The 20841-nt window shown below is 38.8% G+C and overlaps 1 protein-coding gene across 1 annotated transcript in view; it reads left to right on the top strand.

Moving 5' to 3' along the window:
- MCTP1 (multiple C2 and transmembrane domain containing 1) overlaps positions 1 to 20841 on the top strand; it is a gene marked incomplete at its 5' end in the record, with an annotated part of 448993 nt that overhangs the window by 349154 nt on the left and 78998 nt on the right. The gene's annotated exons all lie outside the window — the stretch shown is intronic.

Below are 20841 nucleotides of genomic sequence, written 5' to 3'. Positions count from 1 at the left end.
AGGTTAAATGCAGCACATAGTTTGATAAACTTACTTTTCCCCCATTATGTATCCAGCACACTTAAGGCGCTTTTATATATCTAATCAACATAATTTTAAAATGTTGTTTTTGTCCATTTTGATTGAGCGCCAATTTCTGTCCAAATACAGCTTGACACAAATCACAAGTAAATAATTAACCATCATCTGGTAAATAAGAAATGTCATTCACCATTTTCTAACATAAAATGTATATGGGTATAACTTATCCTCCTGGTTAGCAAACGTAGTACCACATTTAGGGCAAGGGCTGTATTTGGTTGCAAATTAACATGTTTTAATGGTTACCAACCAATGAGAATCAACCCTTCTTTAGTAAAATAACTAAAAAGTGCAAATGCAAAACACTATCCTTGACTTGTATCACTTTGATTTAAATTAATCCACCCTGGTTTTGACCTGGGGGAGGGCTGTCATCAGTCCCCCACACCTCCACAGCTGATCCCCAGCCTGCTGTTGGGACCCTACAACCTTCTCTTTCTATAAAGGGATGGGGAAAGGGGTTAACATTAGGATACCTAGCTTTTTTTAGGGGACACCTTCCCCATAAGTCTGCTTCCAATTCTGATTGATCAAAGAACTAGATCTTTATTAAATGAGTACCTGCTCTGGATACCTGCTAAATTGCAACAACTTGAACCTTACCTCCTGACCTACCCAACTGGGTCTCTGAGCTGCAGTGGGAAAATTGAAAAAACCCACCCTACCCTGGCCAATTTAGTGGTGAGGGGAAAATTAGTGCCCAGTCCCCAAACCAGCAATTAGTGCAATGTCCACAACAGATTGAAAAAGCTGATCCTACTCTGATTTTGAGTGTGGCAGTGGTTAATTCAGGGCTGAGAAGGGGTTCAGGCTGGAGGAGTGATGTTTATGTACCCTCCCCCCAGTGCACATGGTCAGTGGGTTACCTGAGCCCCAAGAGCTCAGGAATGCCTTCTTGTCCATGTGGCCATCTCACTTTTGAGGGAAGAGGGGACATCTGAAGAGGCGTTCTTCTACCCTTTATTCCTGCCAGTCCAGATATACCCCTGCCCCACCCACTACCTTGAGGTGGCAGGGGGTTGCATTTTGTCCTGGACACATGGGAAAAAAGACATGATGCAAGGGATGTGTTCTAATTAGGATGCAACTTTATATGAATTTAATGCATCTGAGGACTATCCACTGTAATTCATAAAAGGAATGCCTTAATTCTTTCCTTAATTGTTTCCACCTGGTGGATGGCTGCCATCAGCTTTCCACTCCTCCACAGCTGATCTCAGCTTGTTGATGAGACCCCACCACCCTCCCCCTATAGGAGGATTAAGGGGTAGGAGAAAGTGTGTGTGGGGGGTTTCTCCCTGTTGTACCAGAAATTAGAAACCCAACCCTTTTCCCCACCTCTGTTAGGGGATGCCTTCCCCTAAATCCACTTCCAATTCATCAGGGATCTTATGTACCTTATGGAATGAGTACCTGCACTGGGCACCTTCCACAAGGAGGCACCAGCAATTAGCTGGGTTGTCTCCTCCACTCAGATTCACCCAGGTTTCCAGATACTTAACAATTCCCTCCATAATGTCAGCTAAAAATATATCTGTTCCCCAAACAGTGAGATGTACACTATCATCTTTGAGTAACTCAGGTATCAAATCTGATGGGTTTTATGGGATGGGCTTTGTCCACTTGTAGTGGCCAGGTGGCTTCCCATTGTATCACCCACTTCATCATTTCAGACCAGTTGACAGTCATCCTCTGGGAAAAGATCTAGATCCTCTGATACTAGCAATGATGGGAACACTGGTATAAACTGGCTGCCAGTGTTTTAACTATCATGTTGTCTAGACATGGTACAATGGCTTACCTACTTAAAGCTTCCACCATTGTTATCACTGGCAAATCTGCACTGGGACATATTAAGGAGAAAAATCTAATGTAAACAAGGTCTATGTGGACATTAAAAATCCCATGACTGGTCTGCAAGCTTAGTTTTCTTAAAATATTTCACATTCCTGCACTGTTGTGCAGCTTGGTTGCCTGACACCTTCAACCCAAGGGTCAGCTGCATTTCAGTGGCACTGAATTATATATAGGTTGAGATGAAAGGAGGTGTATAAATATAAAATTGGTATTTATTGCTCATATTTCTTGTGTTATAATGAACTTTTACCCTACTAACAAACTATAGCAAAAAAAAGAGAGGCTCTTTGCATCTTATACTGCTGTTTTATTCTATTTTGAGGAACTTCTGTAGGAAAAGAGCATTCATGTGCCAGCAGATCCTCTAGGTAGACTGATCATAATGAAGACGTCCAAAAATACATCAGTACCAAAGTAAATTCAAATATTACAAATAGAAGAGCCAACTAAGCAGCAAAAATATATGGTAACCTTGTCAAACTCATACCTAAACTGCTGTGTATGTTTTTCAAAAGAATCTAAGTGAGTTAAGATCCTAAGTCCCAGATCCTCAAAGGTATTTAGGCACCTAACTCCCACTGATGGCATTTGGATTCAATGGGAGTTAGGTACTCCCTAACTCCCATTGAGGACCTGGGACATAGTATTTTTGAAAATGGTACTTAGGCTTAAGTCACATCAGCACCTTTGAAAATTTTACTAGCTATTTCTTTTGCTGGTGATGATGCCTGTGAGGACTGGAGAAGTGGCTGGATGAGGGCTGTGAGAGGGACAGAATGAAAACGGTGGATAATAGATTAAGCACTAACATATCACAGCTACATGCCTTTCCTGCAGAAAATGAGTAAAGAGGAAAACTGAAATGGTTTATTGTGTTTGAAAAAGCTCTGTAGGTATTGTGTCTGCTCAAAAGAGCTTCATCAAACAGAAAAAAACTTTGAACATTTGTGAAGTGGCTATGAGGTCTCCCACCTCTCCCATGGGGAATTGACTATGGTGGCAGTGTTCATATTTGATAAATTAAAAGTTTGAGTTGTTTGTTTGAATCATAGATGCTAGAGATGAGAAAAGGCCTATTAGGTCATTTTGTCCATCGGACCCTCTGCTGGTGCAGTGTTGATCCCTATAAAATCTTTTCTAGTGCTTTGAATAGTCTACCTGAAATGCCTTAAGCCGTCTGCCTGTTCCCCAGCTAACAATGCTCAAAGAAGCTTTTCACACAAATGTTTTATACTTTCCAGAATGTTTATGGGAGAGTAAATACATTTGACAGACATTTCCCACTTTTGGAAGGCTCTGAGATTCCATGGTGATGGGCACAGTATAAAAACCTGAATAGAATGAGACACTGAAATCTGTATCTGCAATTAAGGTTCACCTGCTTCAGCAGAAAACCTGTATCTTAAATTTTACCTCAGGGAGTTGTCACATTTTTCAGATGGTGCCATTAAGTCAAAAATCAAATACCTGTTCATCCATTAGAAGAGCATGTCATATGCCTCTGTGAGGGAGCTGGTTAGGATGGGACTCACTAATAAGATACTCTGTAGCATAATTATGAAACAGATTTTTTCTTGCTTTTTATTTCCCTTTTGTAGTTCTCCATTTCCTTTCACTGTATTCTCTTGAAGAGTGCAAATATGGCAAATCTGGAGACACTTGTGCCAAAAGAATATATGCTTTATTGTATGTGAAGAGTATTCTCCTAATTTCAGCCTCCTTTAATTATTGGTGATATATTAAAAAACAAAAAAAAACCTGCAGCATATCTTAGCCAATATGTCACCTGACAATATATTTTTGTATAACATCTTTAATATGTAGGTATAACTAAATCCTTCACACTAATTTAAATTTGTTGTTAAATGCATATAGACTGTATGCACTACCGGAAGCCTTATTGGTGGTCGAGTGATATGTAGTCCTGATATAATTCTGAACACTTTACTTCCCCTCTGCACAGAAATCTCAAAAAACATTTGGTTCGTATCACTTAATTATAGTAAGTATGCTGTACAGGGGTTGATGTAAGGTATACTGAGTGATTTATGCAAAACCTTAAGGATATTCCCAAATACCATTGAACGGTTGTTAGCTATCTTACTGGCTAGTAAAATGAGATGATTGCCTTAATATATGACATTGAGGTAGTACACCCCCCCCACACACACACACCCCCCCACACAGAGAGTTTTACATACTCATGGCACTGGAAAAAAATTGCTCAACCAAGTTTTCAACAAGATTGTTTGCTTGTAGCCTGACAAAACCCTTATAGTGCAGAGAAGAAGGTGAAACACTGAATTTTTTTGTCATTAAACTTAGAATTTCATCTGTGTTTACACATTTCTTTGGGGTATTTTCCTGAAATGTTTATATTAGGTTCCAAAAGTAACCACAAATTGATTAACTGGGAATGAAGCCATAACAACAAAAATTAAAAATCTTGGCTTTTTTAATAGATTTTTTTTCACTATGAAACCATCCATCATTAGAAAAGACATATAAATCTATTTAGAGGCTTCTAGAGGACAAAGGCCCTTCTAATAAAGCGGTATGATTTTTTTTTAACGTAAACCTTTCTTTAAAATTGAAGAAGGAGATTACAGAAAGATGTCTTGTAAAGTTGCTCTAAAATATCCTCAAACGAAAGCCTTATGCTTTTTCAACTCCGATATTTCCCACTGTTCTCAACTGATATTTTGGGCAGGCTTTTAACTGCCTGCCAGTTCCTGATTCTGTTCATTTATTCTTTAACATAATCCCTCTGCGTGTGAGGAAGGTAGTAAGGAAAAACAGATTAATGAAATGTTATAAAATACAGTTGGCTCTATTGAAGACACGGCTGTCTGGAGCCATACAATGATGTGACATAAATAATGGTGTGAGTTAAGCAGAAAGCGCTGGGATAAGTGTCAGACTTTGGGTCAAAGTACAGCCTCCAAAGAAAATTTACAGGTAACTCAGGGGCCAGAGTTAACTGCCCAGAAACCTTATATCACATCAGTGGTTAACCCATATAACACAGCTGTTCCACTCTGTCCTTATGTTGCATTACAGATGGTTCTAAGGGAATGATTCACAGGTTCTCTTCTGCAGTGCAGCCACATTGCACTGCTTACTCAGTACAGAGTGGCCCTAAAGCAACATAGATGGCTATGGGAAGATCACCCCTGCATAGGGGATGCCCTACTGGTGCAGAGCCAGTCTAGTGGTTCGTGCAGCATCCTTTTTTCCCTCTGAGGATGTAGAGGTCATGGCAAATGAAAAGGTATGTAGCTGAGGCTTGTGTACACCCCATCCATCCAAAGTTGCCATGTTGGCTCGATGGGGTCATTAACAGTCAACAAAGCTCATGTGCTGAGGGATAGAGACTTGCAAAAGTCCTCTTTACCCTTCACTCCTGAGCTACAATATGTGCTCTTCTGAGCTGTACACGAGGATCTGGGCCAGACTTTTTCACTGCCTTGCACTTTGTGTAGTCATTTATACCTGTCTAGAGGGAGTGTGCCATGGGTGTGAGAGACTTTCTGATTTGTGGCACTTTGCAATCACTTTTCACAACTGTAAATGATTACACAAGGTGCAAAGCAATGGAGATTCAGTCCTAGACAGGTGAAACTGAGAACAATATTTAACCCATAATATTTGTGTCAAAGATGCATAATAGAGATAGGAAAATATAACTGTATTTGTGTATTATTTCTATTCTAGAGAAAGAGAGGCAGGAAAGATGACTTATTTATATGTATTCCTTAAGACTCATTCACTGCTCACTCTGATGGGGTATATGTGTGGTTGGTGTCCCTGGCTGCTCTCTTGCATCCCGGATGCACTCCAACTCAGTAGTGCTCCTAAGAGGAGGCTTTGTGGAGCCAGAGTTCAGACAATGAGATGCCGCTGAGCTTTGTTAGACTAAAACCTTGGAAGGGGAGCAGGAAACAGGTTTGATGACCAGAAGGTTGTGAGCTCTGGAGAAATTAGCTTGACATGTTTGTTTGTTTTTGGAGTTCGAACACTGAAGATATATGAAGGGACTATGGAAAGGGACATTGATGGTTTGTATTATTTTGATAGAATAGGAGATCTATAAAAACTGGAAACTAGAGAAAAGTATCTTTGATTAATGTGGACCTCCTGTGAACTTATTTTCCAACCCTTCAAATCTCAAATCATTATTTTGGTCTAATATTTATTACAGATGGTGAAGGTAGTGCTGCCTGTGGTTAAGGTTGCTTAACACTTTTCATTATAAGACCCTCTTTTTATTTGCTTATAACTTTTGACAAATTTTAACTGTTTGCTCTGAAATATTCCATACTGAGTGTCCAACGTTTTTGGGACATTCAGCTAAAACAATTTAGTTGTTTCAGAAAACAAGATTAGGGAAAATACATGTGTTGCCCATGTTAAAATACTTACAACCATTTCACTGAGAAGCTCTAGCACCTCCCACCTTTGGAGTAGGAACCTTAAAGTTGGCAGGGGGTTCATCCTGGTGTGAAGGATGTGCCTTTTGCCAGAAGCATGAAAATTTGCAGAGTTGGCCAACTTATGAGCCTCTTAAAAAAATTAAACATAAGCCTATGCTCAGTACAGACTAGTTAGAGAACTAGTTAGAGCACTATATTCCCAAAAGATTCCATGTTCACTGGCCAGGTCCCCAGCATGGGGCTCCAAGCACTGAGCAAGACTTTCCCTGCAGTTGCTCCTCCCAGTTCCTGGGGACTGCCATGGCTCCGGCCACAGCAACTGAGAGCAGGGAGCTGTCTTTTCTGTGTTCTGTGTTTCACCTGCTGGTGCCCCACAACACTGAGGGGAAGAAGGAAGCACCCTGACTTGAATGTGGAGGTGAGGGGGAGAGAGGGAGAAGTGATGCAGGCTGTGGGGGACAAGGAGCAGAGGCACACGGGGAAGAGTGAGGAAAGGAACAGTAGCAGGGGAAAGGGATAGCAGTATGGGGGGAAGATCATAGGCAACAGCTGGGGACAGGAGCAGAAGAAAGGAAGTGAGGAAGGAAAGGAGATGTGGGGAGAGGGACCAAGGGGAGGAACAAAGAGCACAAACAAGGATGAGAGTCAGAGAGTGGGGAAAGATAGGAGCAGAGAGTGGAGAAGGAGGAGAATATGAGCAGGGATGAAGTACAGGGTCAGGAGCTAAGAAGGGGCAGGACAGGCAGAAGCTGGAAGGAGAGCAGCAGGGGATTACAGGGTCGAGAACCGGGGAGGGAGGATAGGAGTAAAACAGGACAGAGAAAGGATGGAGGGATGTGGCAGAAGAGTCTGTAACCGCTAGAGAACGCTCTTCAGCAGAACCAGAAATTGAATTGTTGAGTCTCAACATTTCTGTGCTGTCTAGCAAATAGCTGTGAAACACACGGGCAAAGTGTATCTCATTGCCCTCTAGTGGCAGGTCTACAAGAAGATAACAAAAAGAAAAGGAGTACTAGTGGCACCACTAGTACTCCTTTTCTTTTTGCGAATACAGACTAACACGGCTGCTACTCTGAAAAAAGATAACAGTCTACAATTGTGATGAGGTACTCCATTAGTTCAAGTGGTAGAGGATGGTGCTATGGAGCTAAAGATTCCAAACCTGCTCATGACCCATCAGTCTGCTTCAATGTTATGGAATTTCAGTTTTTTTTAGTTTGATTTTTAATATGTTAGGAAATGATATCAGAAAACAAAAACAAACAAACCTATGATAAGAGAACATTAAGGTGGCAAAGTCAAGCACTCAGAATTTAGGACATGCTAGAATGAAGGTTGCCTGTGCAACCTTAATTCAGCCCCTGTGTACATATGCATTATGATGCAGTCTTCAATTATATGATCTCATACTAATTTTTTCCACAGGATCGTCACACTATCTATCTGCTCTATGGGTTTCCAGTGCATTGTCTTCTGCTGCTGCTGCTGCTTTGATAGTGGTCTGAATTCAGGCTTAGACTAGCATGTTAACATTCAACTATTATTTTGGCATGAATCAAAGCATCTTGCGAGAATGGGAGTGGTGATATTAAACTCAACTAAATCTGACTGGAATTTAATGGGAAAAAGAAAAAGTACTTCTCTGGCTTTACGCTTTTCTTTCCGCCGAATTTCAAAAGCCTGCTTCAAACAGGGAAGGCTTTAAAGTTTCTGAAAAAAAATTGCAAGAATCTTTTATAATGGCAAATGTTAGGCAACCTGCATATAAGGGGCACTATCAGTGCCCCTTATACCTTATCCAGATGTCCCGGTTTGGCTGAAATAATCTTGATATTGAATGAACAATTCTTGTATATAAGCAAAACAAAACCTCCAATTTTAGGCTCTGCTTGCTTAACCTCCTGAGATGTCCAACTTCCTGAGACAACTTCTAAGGATAACAATCTTCTTTCCCTATTTGACTACGTATAATATGTTAGAAAGGTGCTGTCCTTGTTTTGAAGTTGGAAAATCTTGTACTCTACAAAGTCAGTGAGAAGCAAGAAAGGGTGCATTATATTTTGTAGGCATCTCCTTACAATACCATACTGTGCATTCTATTCCCCACCTTTCTAAGATTTGCTTTAAAATGAGAAGATCTAAAATGCAATATTTGTCTTTATTGGATTAGTAAATGTTATTGATGGTGTAGCTGGTTTAGTAAATGCATATATAATAATTAGAGTAAGGAGTCTTTGAACATTTCAATGCCCAAGTATGGCTAAACATGTCAGGAATGCAAAAGTATAAATAAATGAAGTGTAATGTAGCTGAAACAGTGAACTATTGAAAGGTAAGCTGGATTCTGCAAAGTGTCATATACTTAGAGCACAAAGCCACACCTGTCTCCGTGTGAGCTAATGTACAGAGAAAGCTAACTGTAAAGAGGAAGCCAGCTTAGATTGCAGCACTTGATGGCTGGAAAAATGACTATAAAAACAATGTGAAATCTGCCAGCGCACACCTGTCTTTTCTATACTTGCTTTAATTTAGTTCATGTAAAAACACATTGATAAGTTTCATTATGAAGAAACAATTGGAATGGCAAGATTATTATTTTGTAATTGTACAAAGATATAGGATTTTTCGGCAATACCTTAAGTGCTTGAACAAAAACAGTGGGAAGCAGTTTTCAGCTTTATTTCACTCTTCCTGCTGTGATCATCAGTTTTCATTTCTGCTTCCTTGGTGTAATATACTGGGGAAACAAACCCAACAAAACAAAGAGTCAGTCTCACTGACCAGCGTTTACCAATAAACTATTGCTGATCTCTTTCAGAGTTTTCCTGCTGTGTTTGTGGCATGAATGGAGAGAGAATTTATTTCTCAGTACAATGGGTAGGACTATAGATAAGCTGACGAGAGCGAACATTAACTAACTGAAATGAAAATATGTAAAATCTCATGCCAAAATTAACAGTTAGTCAGCGTGATTATAATACAACTATATTTTTACTTCATGCTGTGCTGTTTTCTTCCAAATTCTCTCCTACCCAGTTCACCTGACTCCAGAGAGCTTTCTGCCTATTTTGTTCACTCATGGTTGTTCTCCATCTTTACTTTATGCTACCCGGCATAAACTTTTATAGCGTCCACTTCTTGTGATCATTTCTTAACTCTCCCCAGAATTTCATGTTCTTCCTTTAGTTATAAGCCAAAAGCAGACACTTTGTTGCCTTCTACTTGGTTTTGCTAAGCAAACCCCTTCTATTTTGTCTGCACCTGACATTTCCGTTATCTGATGGACATATGTCATTTCAGAAGTCCAAGTGCTTCTCATCTCCAGCTTTCCGAGTAAGCTAAATTGGTATGTGCACCAGTTATGTGGGCACTGATGCAGCCTTTTCACAAGAGATAAATGTGTCACAGCCATCATCAAATGTATGTAACTGGAATAGTCCCCATCCTTATGTATACAAGGCCCAGTTCTCCATCGCTTGCTAATCCTCATCAGTTCAGAATTTGACTCTCTCTCTAGTCACAAGAAGTGTGAGTATGTCTTTGTTATTTTGGCCTGCCAGGAGAGAAACACTGAACTACGATTGGAGTCCAGAGGACCAGTATATATTGGAGGACTCAAAAAATTTAACCCCCAAAGGGGATCGTTTGAACTACCTTTGAACTGAGCGAGTTCTTAAGGGGCCTGAAGAGGGAGAAAATAGAGGCAGGCTGCATATAGTGTGATCCTAGAATCTGAGGGGATGGACAGGAGGCAGCTGACCCTGTTACTATACCAGTAGGAAGAGTTCCAGATCACTGGAGTGAACTGTGCTCTGGCCCTTCCTTTCTTGGCTCTGAACACATACCCTACCTTCGAAGTGGGGCATATAGGCTACACAAGCTGTGGGTTCTCCCACTGCATAGGGCAATTTTAAGTCCCCTTCTACTGCTGGATCTGTGCAAAGGGGACTGAGTCTAGTGAAAGCACATGGAAATAAAATTAACTCATAGTTAATACCTAATATCTTTGTTGTTTTTGTAATTTTTTGTTTCACTGGGCAAGTTGAAGAATGTGCTCCTCCGTACCTCTGGAAGGGAAAATAAATATCAGCAAAATTCTTTGTTTTCCATCCCTTTTCTGGGACACTGTGCAGTGAGTGGTAAATATGTTGAATGAAAAGGACATTGTTTCCACCATTTATGTTAATAACAGATATCTGTATTTTGTTTATAGCACCAGTGTTTTTACTTCTACCTGAATGTACTTTAGCTTCCTCAAAAATCTGCATATTTTCTTAAAGAAAACCCAGCTTAGACAGAGCTTAAAGAATTATGTTTTGTTGCATTTTGTTTAAAGAAAATATTGTAGAATTGTATTAGTCATCTTACAAGTGATCTAAAAATACCTGCCTATCTCAGTGGTATTGGCCTAGGGCCTTTCTTTTTACTACAGAATTCAGGCTGTTTGAACAGTTAGAGCTTGACTTGCTTTGCTGCCGAAACCAGTATTCTCTGTTGTCTTCCTATTACTGTAGCCTTTTCGATACAAGAGTGTTTAGAGGTTTGGTAAATATAGAAGAGAAATATATACTTATATACAAACATATAGAGCTCTCCAGAATTAAATAACTAACAGATCAATCAAGAAAAAAAAATCCTTTTTCCCCTTAGGCATCATATATCAAGAGTAAAATATTGAGAAGAGAAGTCTCTTAAATCAGCCTAAGACTAATATTTGAATTGCAAAGAGAAACATGCAGACATTGCTAGAGATGCTAAACATAACTCTTGAAGTTTTTTCCAGAATTGAGGAAAAAAGACTTGAAATCAGTGAAGGAGAAAATTAGAAAATTACAAGACAGACTGGGAGATGAAGTTACAAAGGGTGGCAAGATATCTGAAATATATTATTATTCCCTAAAATGTATTTACAGTGGAGTATAGTTTAAAGAAAAAAAAGCTAACATCAGCTGAATGACTTTCCAGTTGAGACACAGATATTAAGTATTTGGGGAGAATGGAAAATCAACAAATCTTTAGCACTGTTCATTTATTTAGCAGTTACTCCTAGCCAATGTTCTAGGCATCCCATAACAGTAAAAGAGAGCAGGTAATCAGTTAGGAGCCTGATGAAAATCATCATGGAAAGCTCACTAAGGCAGGATGGTGATCTTAAAAAATAAAAATAAATCCACATTATTCCAAATGACTTTAAGCCAAATGAGAGTTAATGGCAATCAGCACCTAGCAGGACGAGCCTAATATTGAAAATTAAAAAAAAAAAAATCACAGGCAAATTTAAACGAATCCACATATAGTAAAATTTGAATAAAGAGAAACTCTTGTGTGTTTTAAAAATTTTGGTTTCCTACTGGACTTCTCTTTGGGGGAGGAGGAAGGTAATGATACAAAGTTTTGGGTCTGAATGAATGGCCAGATTTGGAAAAGCAGTACTTTGTAATAACAATTAAAGTCCTCTGGAGATCAAAGTAACCAGTTTGTAGATGCAACCAGGTACTTACATGTCCAACTGACCTGACGCCACCAACAAATATTTGTGGGAGCAAAAGTGTAGGTTAAGTCTAATCTGAAAATTTGGCCTTGAGTATCTCCAAGAAGAGCTCTGTTTAGGGCAAATGAAATCTGATCTGTGAAATTTGGATTTTAGGACATATTGCATAACTTACTTTCTAAGAAGAGAGTATAGAATCTTAGTGTACAGACAGACTGAAGCAAGACTACGAAGAAAGGGTTAGACTGCCCACTTTCCTCTTAGCCAGGTGACTTTGAATCCTAATTACTACTGCTTAAATGTCAACATTGACTGTACAGCAGGCAAAGTATACATTTACCTGTTCACCAAATGCAACCACAAAATTTGCTTGTACAGCAGTTAGATTTACCTTGCATATCCTGATGCTCTGTCCATTTGAATGGAGATTCTTTGTTAGAACATGTGCCTTTTCTAGTAATAATAAAGGTGTTTAATACATTTAAATGTATGCAGATTGTAACTTTTAGAAGAAGAAGAAAATATCAGTTTTCTTCAGGGAAAAAGGAAAAATATCTGCAGATAATTCATTTATTTTTCCATATTTGGATAGTCACTGGCTATTTCAGATACAGATAGAGAAGCTGAGCAGTATCCCTCAAGAGTCAAAGTGGAAGTTTCCATAATTGTACAGTTTCTTCATTTCCTGTCTTGAAATGCCATATAGTTTTGCTGTGTCCTTAGTGATGGGTTTCAGGATAAAGGCCCACTGGGCAAATGAGTGGGGACCAGGAGGAATTCTATAGTAGGATACAATTAGGGGCTTGGAGGAAAAGCCAGTGAAAATGAAGAGGCAGATAGAAACTGACCAGGCAGAAGGAATGGAGTAGCTAGCATGGGTGAGAAGCTACAGACCCTCTTCTAGTTGGGACTGTGGTTGAGTTTAAAAAAATCTTTTCGTCAACCGCCTGAAGAAGGAACTCACCAAGATTCCTCTAATCTATATTGCTGGAATAATGGCCACAGAAGGGTAATATTGCATTTCTACAGCTTGCCCAAAGTTTTAAGTCAGCCCCCATAGAGTTTCCACACAATTACAAAAGCCTTGTGAGAAAAGGGTGAATTTCACCCAACATTATTATGTCAAACCTTGTCTACACTAGAAGGGTTTTGCTATATATACCAGTATAGTTGACCCAGCAAACCCCTCTGGTGTGAATGCAGTTATATTGGTATAAGAACGTCATATTGGTATAACAGTTTCCACGGTATGCATCCGATGAAGTGAGCTGTAGCTCACGAAAGCTCATGCTCAAATAAATTGGTTGGTCTCTAAGGTGCCACAAGTACTCCTTTTCATATTGGTATAACTGTATCTATACTAGTGCTTTTCCTAACATAGGTATATTAAGTGTAGACCAGGCCTAAGTAGTTACAACAGTTAGATGAGACAAACCCAGGCCTGGACTACATACAGATGATGTACCAGCGTAATAGTGTTGGTTAGGCGTGTGATTGTATAATAATTAACAGATACAACCCCTAGTGTGATCACAGTTATACTCATATAAAGGTGCCTTGCACTGATATGGTTTATTCCCTTTCCATGCCTGGTTGGAGGGGAGTTTAGCTATGTCAGTAGAGTTAAATCAGCACAAAGGTATGCAACTTTTGTGTGCAGCTAAGTTCTAAATTGGTTATATTTGCTGATCATGTATATTTGATTATTGCAGTGAGCACATAGTGAGGGGTAAATAATTCAAAAGGATTTTCACCTGGGTTATTAAGGGAAAAAGAAACTTTAATTTTTCAGGTGTAGTAAAGTCATACACATTTAGTCATTTCCACATTCAATACCTCCTCCTAACAGTGTGAAAACTACAGTAGCATCTGCTGAAATTGCAAAGCAGTAAATTCCTATGTAAAAATATAGAGCCAATGTTGTGAAATAGGTTTGTTTGGAAAATGTGTCTAAAATGTAAAGTGTACTGCACAGAAATGATACCTTTTGTATCAATGCACTTTGAAATGAAATAGTATGTTCAGTTCTGTAATTGTGTTAAACAATCATTGAGGAAGTTTAAGAGGCAATAAGAATTAGATTGATCTCAAACCTAGAAGGCATGAGCAATGAGGGAAGCTGTATTTTGTATAGCCTAGAGAAAAATCAGACACTTAATAGGAATATAACTGAGTTATATAATGCCTTGAATCTTTTTGGACAGTGATTACCTCCTCATCAGTGCTGCACTGAAAACAGTAACTCTGCTTAAGATGCATGTGGAAAAGTAAAACAAAAACAAATTGAGGAGAGGCATTAAAAGCACTTTTTCACTTAAAAATAATTAATGTATAGAATGATTTGCTAGGTAATGTTGCAGAGACAAAGACATGGGTCATTCAAGAAAAAAAATTGAGACTGTTGGGGAAATGGAGTACTAAAAAGGGACAAGCTTTGATTAACCTAATAGCCTTATTCTGAGGCGTTTCTTTGATCTAGTCACTAATGTATCTTTGTAGGGCAGTCGTTACTTGATACCAGTATATTTGTCACAGGCAGAGTAATACCGATTTCTCTTAATTGTGTGTTTTGTAAATCTGAGAGAACAAATATGTATTGCACTTCAGTCAAGAAACAAATATGTATTGAACTTCAGTCAAGTAGAACCTGCATGCGCCGATCTTTTCAGTGAACCAAGCTTTAGATTTTATATCTGGCTACTAACACTAATACAGCTCAGAAATTCTTAAGTGAAAGAGAGAGTGACCCAAGAGAGAGTCGACATTTCGTGAATATTTTCAGATTCCTTTGTAAATGTCATTTTTATTTCCACCTAACTTTTGCTATATGAAAATCATAAGTGGTATGAATTTTATATCTGTAATTCACGTGCTGTTAATGTGATGCTTGTATTCACAGGCTCTGGGACTCACTTTTTTGGAATTGTCAGTATCCTCAAAGCAAAGTCATCGCACTTTCATCTTTGACTTCTATAAAATGATGTGAAATGTCAGTACAAGTTGTAAGTGGGGGGGAGGAATCTAAAATTTAAATAAAAATCTTTCAAGCCTCTAGCTGGCAGGTTTTATTGGTGCTGACAAACTTGTCAAGACACAGGTAACCTACATTATGTTATGATTGGATGATAGCATCATCTTTGAGGTTGTTCAGGTGAAATAAGTCCATTTAGCTATAGAGAGGTTTCAAAAGAAAATTGGGTGGGTTGAAACACGTCAAATGAGTCGTATCTAATTCTCATACTTGCTTCTTTAATAACTGGAGTCAAACCACGCTTATATGAAAGAATTTAGATGTAATATAACTATTGACTTATAATACCAGCTATCAACATGCAAAAACCAAGACCAGAACTGTTAAAAAATGGGAACTTTGATATCAACTGTTTTTCTTTATACTGCCCCAAAGTATTCTAACTAGAGAGGCAACATAATTTTTAATATGCCAAAGGGCTCATCAGGGCTGTGATTAAAATAAGAATTGACCTGAAACTTCACTTAAAGCTTGAACTGAACCTCAACTTAACACTTCTTTAGGTTAAAATAAAAGTTACTTAACATTTTTTTAAAATTATTTTTCATCTTGGAAGCCTCTGCATTTCCTGGTTCTAGGCAGGATGAAAGGGGAAAAAACCCAGATCGCAGTGGAATGAAGTGTTCAGTACATTTCCACAGCACTGGAAAGTGAAAATAGAGGAAATCTCACAATAGTTTGTTCCTGTACATGTTAATGCTTATTGTAGTTATAGCTCCTCAAAGGATTTAGAACACTCTCAGGGCCCCAATGAGGCATTTTTAAATGGGGGAAACTGAGGTAAAAGGTGAAGTGACTTATCCAAGGTCACATTGCAAATTTGCGTGGGATGGCTACTGATACTTTTCTTTAACTATCACACCATGCTTTCACTTTTTTCCAGACTACTTTTGCATACTGTAGATGTAGATAGCTTGGCTAAGATTGAGACCTTTTGAATTTGACCTAGACCTCGTGATCAGGTAATGAGCCTGAAAAACTTAAGAGTATTTTAATATTTGCTTACAAAGCTCGTTTTCTCCACGTCCATCTGAATGTGCATGCTCTGACACAAATATAATGTTTACATTTACACTTTCAGGATGCGTGGGATCTAATGAAGTGGAAGAAAATGCTTTTTTAAAAATAAAAATATTACCGAGGGTGAGATGGGAATTGACCACCAAACGCAGTACTTTCATTCTTTGTGTGTGTGGTGGTGTGTTTCTTTTTTCTTTTTTTTTAATGGAACAGGCAATAGACTACAGGCCAAATTCAACTGAAACAATTCTTTCAGTGTTTTACAGTGCAGAGAACATACATTATTTGATTGAAGCCTTGAAACCTACAGCACGTAGATAGGAGATCCAAACAATATATTATGCAGGTTTTCTTTTCATTTTTTTGAGAAAACATCCAAGAGTCCAAAAATATTAGAAAAGAAGAATACCCACAAAAACACTTTTAAGCTTAAAGGGGGAAAGGATGATGCTATGATTAAAGCACAGGACTCAGAGTCACAAACATAGGCTCTGTTCCTGGCTGTGGCAAAGACTGTATATAAAGTTTGAGGTAAGTCCTTAAGGGCCCAATAATGCAACCCTTACTTACGAGAGAAATACCACTTTAATCAATGAAATTTTTCATTGGAGTAAAAATTACATGTATTAATGAAGATGGCATGATCATGCCTTAACCTCAGTTTTCTAATGTAATTTATACTGGAGGACTAGCCTAGCACAGCCAACCCAGGCTTGGGGAATACAAACACTTGCACCCTCCCTCCCTGCACCTTCAGCTGTAGCTGAAGATATATGGGCCATAGGACTTGACTATTTCTCATAGTTTCCTTTCCTAGTGGTTAAATGTCTGAAACATGTTAATTATAGAAAAAAATAGGGATAATATAGTAGGGGCAAGCTTAGGTGACAAATAGATAAATGCTGTGAAGGCTTAGGTGCAAATGTGGGTTCAGTTAAAAAAAGAAATGAAATTAGAAGGGAGTACATGAAGACATCTGAAATAATTGTTCTGTAGGATATGGTCTTTCCACATAGGCAGAGAGCATTCTCTTCACTTCTGTCTGAAGAGAGAGTCAAATAGAGAATCTCATCTCTTAATTAGAAAGAAAAATACTCATCAAACACATCTCATCACTGGAAAGCTAATGATCCACAGCTGCTAGCCTGAAATGGCAGGCTTTTTTTTTCCTGAACAGTAGGAAGTGTTAATCATTTTGGATGAGATTTCTTTTTAAAATACTATAGTTTTCAAAAGAATAGGATATTCAATATTCCAACTTAAATTATTTTTTGAAGTGTGGTACACCAGGGTAGTATCACGTGTCGCACTGAATAATCATTTTATGCATATATATATATCTCACTAAGGGTATCAACTGATGTGATGTTGTAAATGACTGGTTCATGCCGGAGACTCTTGAAATCCTTGTCTCCAGGGAGAAAGGAAGGAAAAAGTCCTTCTGTGTAGTCTCCTATGTAGGAAATGGCAGCTATATTAAACTGTAACCTTTGGGACACCCACTCCTCCCTTAAAATAGTTAGCTTGTTTCGTTAGTAATGAAGATCCTTTTTTTTCTTTTTCTTTTAAGCTTGAGAGGACCCATTATTTCTTTAAAAGAGATCATAGCAGATATAGTCCATGTTCAATTTGATGTTTTACGGGTATGGGTAGGGCCCAGCGACCTTTCATCCTTCTTCCTTTTCTTTGCCACTTGTTTCTTTTCTTATATTATCTATACTTGTTTAATGGAGGAATATGTAGTTTCCCTTCCCTTTCATGGGTGAAATGAAATTAAAGGAACAGATTCTCACACATAACTTTTTCTTTTTAAAATAGTTGTAAGATGCTTTGTCTGTGGGAACTGAAAAATCCCCCTAGATTTTTTTTCTTCATTATGCCGCAGGTAGTTTTGGGGGTTGATCATGTATGTTAAAGTCTCTTTCTAACATTGGGAGTTTCTAGTTTGTTACATGTCTTGTTTATTGTGCATTTTTCTAATGGGGGGATGGGGTTGGAGCTAGTGAAGTGGTTTGAGCAGCAGTCCTATCACTATGCTGTTTTCCCATAGCTATTCATTTCATTTTCATAGCAAATGTGGTGTCCTTGCTTTACTAGTGCCTGACTGAGACAGGTGTTTTAATGAGAAAATGGTTGAAGCTCATCCCAGACAAGATGGAAATAATGCTGGTGGGTCAGGAAAATCATCTAAACAAGATGGCAGTGTATATCTACTCTTTGTATTCATTGGAAATGTCTGCATATTGTTAAAGGTTTCCAGCCTAAGAGTCCTTTGTTTTTATGCTTCAGTTCAGAGCTTGCAGCAGTAACCAGTAATGCTTTCTTTCATTTGCATCAAATTAGGAGCTTACACCCTTTCTCTCCGGATGTGGGCTTTGCCATAGTTAACTATTTCTGTCTTCTGACCAGAGTGCATTATTACAGTGAACTCTACTTGGGACTACCCTTGAAGACCAGGAGCACGTTATGCCTGTATTCCATAGACGGCACTGGTCACCAAATTGTTTCAGGGTGTTTTTCTACAAAGCCATATGTGGTTGGGTCTTTCTTTAGAAATTACTTCTCTCCATTTACTGAACACCAGATTTAAAATTAAGGCTAGGGAGATCTGCAGGCAGGGGCAGTTCACAACAGTCAGTCTCTGGAATTTGTTTTCCCTGGTCTGGCAGAGTTTACTTCCAGAGCTCCCATCGAAGTCTACAAAAATGATTAGAGCTATGGAATGGCTTCCATATGAGGAGAGATTAATAAGACTGGGACTTTTCAATTTGGAAAAGAGAGGACTAAGGGGGGTATGATAGAGGTCTATAAAATCATGACTGGTGTGGAGAAAGTAAATAAGGAAGTGTTGTGTACTCCTCATAACACAAGAATTGGATGTCACCAAATGAAATTAATAAGCAGCAGGTTTAAAACAAACCAAAGGAAGTATTTTTTCACACAATGCACAGTCAACCTGTGGAACTCCTTGCCAAGGATGTTGTGAAGGCCAAGGCTATAACAGGGGTCAAAGAAGAACTAGATAAGTTCATGGAGGATAGGTTGATCAATGGCTAGTATCCAGGATGGGAAGGGATGGTGTCCCTAGCCTCTGTTTGCCAGAAAATGCGAATGGGCAATGGGATGGATCACTTGATGATTACCTGTTCTGTTCATTCCCTCTGGGGCATCTGGCATTGGCCACTGTTGGAAGACAGAATACTGGGCTAGATGGACCTTTGGTCTGACCCAGTATGGCCGCTCTTATATTCTTACCTATTCACTCAAGCCTTTTTCTGAGCGAATAGAGGTGAGTTTCTTTTCTGAGCTGGAGATTACTGTTTTAAGCTGACTTGAGTTGATCTTGCTAAATCATATTCCTGTAAATATTCCTCTCAAAATGTATATTAGTAAACCCTTAGAAGAATTCTCTCATAAGTAATTCTTACAGATCTCTGGAATTCTCTTAAAACTTGTTTCTTACTCAACACTACTGCTAATGGGTTTCCTTTTAAACTAAATAACCTGAACAACATATAGATTTCCCAAATGCAGTAATGAGTATCAGAAGTGCCAGTACCCCCTTAATTGTCTGATATCACATAACACCTTTCTGTTGCAAAAATTTCAATAGCTATCAAGCTTGTTCTGCAATCTCCCAAGACATTCATATACAGCCCATTTGGTGGCCGTAGGAAGGAAGAAGGCAAGTTAGTTGATCTGGTACTGTGGATTTCTTAAAATGTAGGTTTTTACACTGGTATTTGCATTAGTCTTTTATGATCCGATGTTATGTTTTGGCTCTATTAAACATAATCCTCAATTTTAAGGGATTATTAAAATCCCTTTTTAGTTTTCGATCAAACCAAAATGTACCGAAAGTATAGGAATGAGCAAAAGGAGCCATTTTTTAGTTTGACTATAGTACAGCAGTTCTCAAACTGTGGGTCAGGACCCCAAAGTGGTTCGTGACTTGATTTTAATGGGGGTCACCAGGGCTGGCATTAGATTTGCAGGGGTCCAGGGCTGAAGCCCAAGCCCCACTGCCTGGGACCAAAGCTGAAGCCAGAGGGCTTCAGCCCTGGGTGGTGGGAATCAAGTTACAGGCCTCCTGCCTGAGGGTGAAGCCCTTGGGTTTCAACTTTGGCCCACTTGCAAGGGGCAGGGGGACTTGGGCAGCCTCAGGTGGGGCTTTGTCTTCCCTTCTCCTCCCTCCTGAGGGGTGGGGCTCGAGCAGGCTCAAGCTTCGGTTCCCCCTCCTGGGGTCATGTAGTAATTGTTGTTGTTGAAAGGGGGTCACGGTGCAATGACGTTTTAGAACCTCTGCTCTAGTAGCTATGTTTTGGTTTGGGTTTGCCATAGTTCTGGAACACTGCACTTGATTAATTTCAGAAAGCAGAAGAAATGTTAGGAAGTGTAAGGCTTGAATATAGTATTTGGAAGAAAAGCATGTAGTGTTACCAATACATGATGCTGAAGACTGGGAGCAAGTTCAGCAAAAGTATCATTTACCATAGTATTTTCAGCTATCATTTTTGTCACATGAGAGGAAAACCAAGCAAGTAATTTTAAATTGTTTAATTCTAGAGTTTTTAAAATGTTAGTTGTGAGAGCTGGAAGTCTATTACGAGAAGAGAAAAATCTTAACAAATGTATGTACAAGTGTCATCTTGTTCACCTTTTCTTTAGTATTTTTAGCTGAAAGCTGTGCCCCAAGAAGACTCTCTCTTAATAAACCCTGGGATTGGTTTTTTTTTTTTTTAAGTTAAAATCTTTATTAAAGTATTTCTGATGCATAAAACATTGTTATTGCTGTTTGTTCAAATGATTTCACATTTTTGGAATGATTTATATTTTCTTTTGTATATATTTAGTTTGGTGTTTATATCAAGTTTGTCATGTCACTGCTGATTTTCAGAGGTGTAGCAGCTTTCAAACTTGCGGTTTCA

The sequence above is a fragment of the Lepidochelys olivacea genome (assembly GCF_965140295.1).
Source record: "Lepidochelys olivacea isolate rLepOli2 genome assembly, chromosome: 5".
Taxonomy (NCBI): domain Eukaryota; kingdom Metazoa; phylum Chordata; order Testudines; family Cheloniidae; genus Lepidochelys; species Lepidochelys olivacea.
This window is presented reverse-complemented; position numbering and strand designations above follow the sequence as displayed.